The following is a 4,213-nucleotide window of genomic DNA, read 5'->3' as shown; positions in this document are numbered from 1 at the left end:
TCGCAGCCCGCTCCACTTCCTCTTCCTCTGGCGTAACTTCCGTATTCATGTCCGTTACCATGGCAAAAGAGTCAACATCCGGTTCACGTATTCTCCAGGCTCCGATCTGGGAGGGGCTCCGAGGAGATCAGTTCCTAGGGAAGAAGTGCTGGTGTTAGGGAGTCGCTGGGGCTCTTATTCCAGGGCTAGGGTTCTTGGCCGCAGGAGTGTCTTTTTTTTTTTTTTTTTAACATCTTTATTGGAGTATAATTACTTTACAATGGTGTGTTCGTTTCTGCTTTATAATAAAGTGAATCAGCTATACATATACGTATATCCCCCATATCTCCTCCCTCTTGCGTCTCCCTCCCACTCTTCTTATCCCACCCAGGAGTGAGTCTTATAAAACTGGAATTCCTTTGCAGGTTAAAAAACAAACGTACATTTATATTATTTGAAAAAAATCTAATTTCAAAACTTAAGCGTAGAAACAAATTTATTTGAAAGAGTTAATCCTACTGTATAGCACAGGGAACTATATCCAATCTCCTTGGAAAAACCAAAATGGAAAAGAATATTTTTTTAAAAATGGGGACTTCCTTGGTGGCACAGTGGTTAAGAATCCACCTGCCAATTCAGGGGACACGGGTTCGAGCCCTGGTCCGGGAAGATCCCACATGCCGCAGAGCAACTAAGCCCATGCACCGCAACTAGTGAGCCTGTGCTCTAGAGCCTATGAGCCGCAACTACTGAGCCCGTGTGCCACAGCTACTGAAGCCTGCGTGCCTAGAGCCCGTGCTCCGCAACAAGAGAAGCCACCGCGATGAGAAGCCCACGCACCGCAACAAAGAGTAGCCCCCACTCGCTGCCAACTAGAGAAAGCCCACGTGCAGCAACGAAGACCCAATGCAGCCTAATTAATTAATTTTAAAAAAAGTATGTATGTGTATAACTGAATCATTTTGAAAGATTGGCACAACATTGTAAATCACCTATACTTCAATTAAAAAAAAAAAAAAAGAGTTAAAACCTGGCCAGACCTGAGGAGTGAAGACTAGTTTGGGCTGGAAAGAGAAAAAAGCAGGCAGTGATGGTCTAAACCCGCTTAGCTATTTTCATTTATTACTGTGGATACCCACTTGCTAAACCACCCTTGCCTCATGACAGCACTCAATTCCACCTACTTAATATCCTCTTCTCCTAATTCCACTTCAGAACCAGAAAGCAATCCAGATTCCCACTCCCCTGAGACACTCCCCAGAATCCTTTAGCCAGAGCCCAAACTTTACAAAAGAGCTTCCCTCCCCTCTCTTGCAGAGCAGCACTCCAAGATTCCTCCAGAATTCCCTCCCTCAATTCAAGTCAGTAAATATGATTTTGTCAGACTAAGGCTTGATCCTGGGGCTTTTGGCTGATTAGGCTTTAAACATTCATTTTACAAACATTTTTTTTTAGCTCTCACTGAGTAAGACACTTCAATGAGTACATCTTGTAAATGAACCAGAAGCTGACAAAGATTTTGCATTCTGCTTCCTTCACTTGATACAGTGTGAATTTTCCGCCTTGTTACAAAATGATGAAATGACGGTTTGCATCACCCCCAAATTCAAATGTTAAAATCTTAACCCCCATAGATGATGGTATTAGGAGATGGAGTTTTGAGAGGTGTTTAAGTCGTGAGGGTGGACCCTCATGAAAGGAATTGGTGCCTTATGAAAGAGACGCCTAGCCCTTTCCACCATGTGAAGACAAAGCAAGAAGGCACTAGCTATGATCCAGGGGCCTCACCAGCCACACTGGCTCACCTGAAGCTCGAAACCAGCCATAACTAATCTACAGTATTAGAAATCAGGATAGCACTTTTCATGGTGGTAACAGTTGAGAGTGGGCACAGTGGTAATATTCTAATTTTTTATCAGAAGGGAGTTTACATGGATGTATTCACTGCGTGATAGCTCATTGAGCTGTACACTTATAATTTGTGCACTTTTCTGTGTATATATTAGTCTTCACTGGTTTACTACAAATAAAAAGTCGTCCTTGCACACAGAGCAGAGGGAGCATCCAGACTGTTAACATGAGAAAGCGTCACTACAGCAAAGGCAGCGAAGGCATTTGAGCATTGACTCAGCTGCACAGGTGACCACCACCTCCTCCCATCGGGCCCCATTCCGGGACACAGGCTGAGAGCTGGATTGTAAGTGTGAGAAAAAGGAACTGGTGGCCTGAGGAGGAAGAGGAAGACAAGTCTGGAAACTATTGAAGCAAGCCGGTGCTCGCAACCAGAGGCCTAGTTGTGGAGACAGTTACTTGAGAGAAGACAGACGTTAAGTGTTGGGTTCGAGTCTGGACTTACGTTCCACGTGACACGGAGCAAGGATTTAACCTCTCTGAGTCTGCATTTCATATTCCGTAAAGTGGTAATAATACTACTGAACCCACTGGGCTACTCTCTCTGTGGTTTCAATGCGAAAGGTATGTTTGTCAAAATGCGTACAGCTCCGTAAATGTTGTTAGTGGTACCTTGTAAAGGGTGCCATGGTGCACTTTTGCCACCAGAGGGAGCTCTGCAAACAAGCAGTTAAAGCCAAAACCCTACCAGAGACAGCTGCAAATAGCAATAATGGCTGAGCCGCTGGGGTTTTGCAAATCAGATGCGGAGATGAAAAGGCCCAGGGTAGTGGCAGCCTTCCTATCCTTTTCCTAGACAGCAGACACTGCGGGCCTGCAAACCGAGTCTGCGTCATGACTGGATACAGCCCCTGGATGAACCATCAATCTAGAATGAGCACTGGAGGTCCACAGCCTCCCTGTCGGCCCTCCACCCTGAGGCATCTGCTCAGGGCCTCCTCAAGAAGACATGTGGTGCCAGGAGAGGGGACAAGAGGCATCCAGATGGCCTGAGCACACTCTTTCCCACCCTGCACCCCAGGGTTCACCTTTTTGGTGAAGGACTAACTACCTCAACCCTGAATTCCAGCAATGTCTTCCACCCAGAGGCATTAGCCATCTCCATGACTAGCCACATATACATGGCTAATAACGTTTCTAGGATGGGTCCTGTAGTCAGACCCTCAGGGTTAGAATTCAAGTACTACCACTTGCTGTCTGACCTTGAGCAAGTCACCTTACTCTCTGAGCCTCAGTTTTCCTCATCTGTAAAATGGAGATAAGAATGCCTACCCTGCCCATAGGGTTTATGAGAACTAAATAAGGTAACACATGTAAAAGTGCTTAACACTGCCTTGCACATAATGAGAAGGCAATAAATGTGAGCTCATTACTATAATGCAAAACACTCTTCTTGAGTAACAAAACAGCTTCTCAGCTACTATCTAAGTGAGGAGGACAGAGCACGTGTCCTCACTTCACAGATGGGGAAACATGGTTCCAAAGAGTTGAGTGACACCCCTAAGGTCACACAGGCGATCAATGGGCAAAAGCTGGGAGATCCAACTCTTAACCAAGGAGCACCCCCTGTAGCCACTGCTCTTAAAAGCCTCTTTGAGGCTCATGTGGAAGGAACAGGGCTTCTGCGTCCAAAGCACTGAGCCCAGGGCCAGCAGGAAGGCCTTTTTTAGGTCATTGGGGCTGTAATCTGTTATGACACTAGGCAGGAGGAAACGGAAGTTGATGCTCAGCCTCTTGCCCTAAACAAAGAGGAAGCGATGGTTTGGATGTTTGACTTCGGGCTCAAGCTCTGGTGGGGGGAGAAGGGCTTTGTCACCCTGGGCAGCCCATCATGACCCAGGCAGTGGAGTTGCAGCTGCTCCAGAGCATTTTCCTAATTGCTGGAACTGTGTCAACAATCCGGCTTTGGGCTTAGGCAAGCTTGCATTTGGAACCGCATCCTAGGTGTGCCTGGGGGCAGGCAGCTGACCTTTCTAAGCCACAGCTTCCTCATCTGAAAATGGGGCTGCTGTTTGGAGGCTGAAATGAGATCACACGTGCCAAATGCTTAGCACCGTGCCTGGCACAGGGGCATGAGTGAATGGCCAGGTGTACTAAAGAGAAAGTGTGTTTCCCTTCTGGTGTAGAGAGGACTGGTGTCTGCGCATGGCAGATGCACTCTTGCTCAAAGGGAGAACTGTCTCCAAGGTAGAGTCCACCCTTTCTTCCCACCTGACAGCAGGTGTCCATGGCTGGCAGAAGGGAGTCTGGGTAAGGAGAGACAGTGTGATCACCACTACCTGGCATCCTGATTCCCATAAAGTCAATCTTGGACTTCCCTGGT

This window comes from Delphinus delphis, chromosome 16, assembly GCF_949987515.2.
Source record: "Delphinus delphis chromosome 16, mDelDel1.2, whole genome shotgun sequence".
Lineage (NCBI taxonomy): Eukaryota > Metazoa > Chordata > Mammalia > Artiodactyla > Delphinidae > Delphinus > Delphinus delphis.
The sequence above is the reverse complement of the archived record's forward strand: the minus strand, read 5'-3'. Positions refer to the sequence as shown.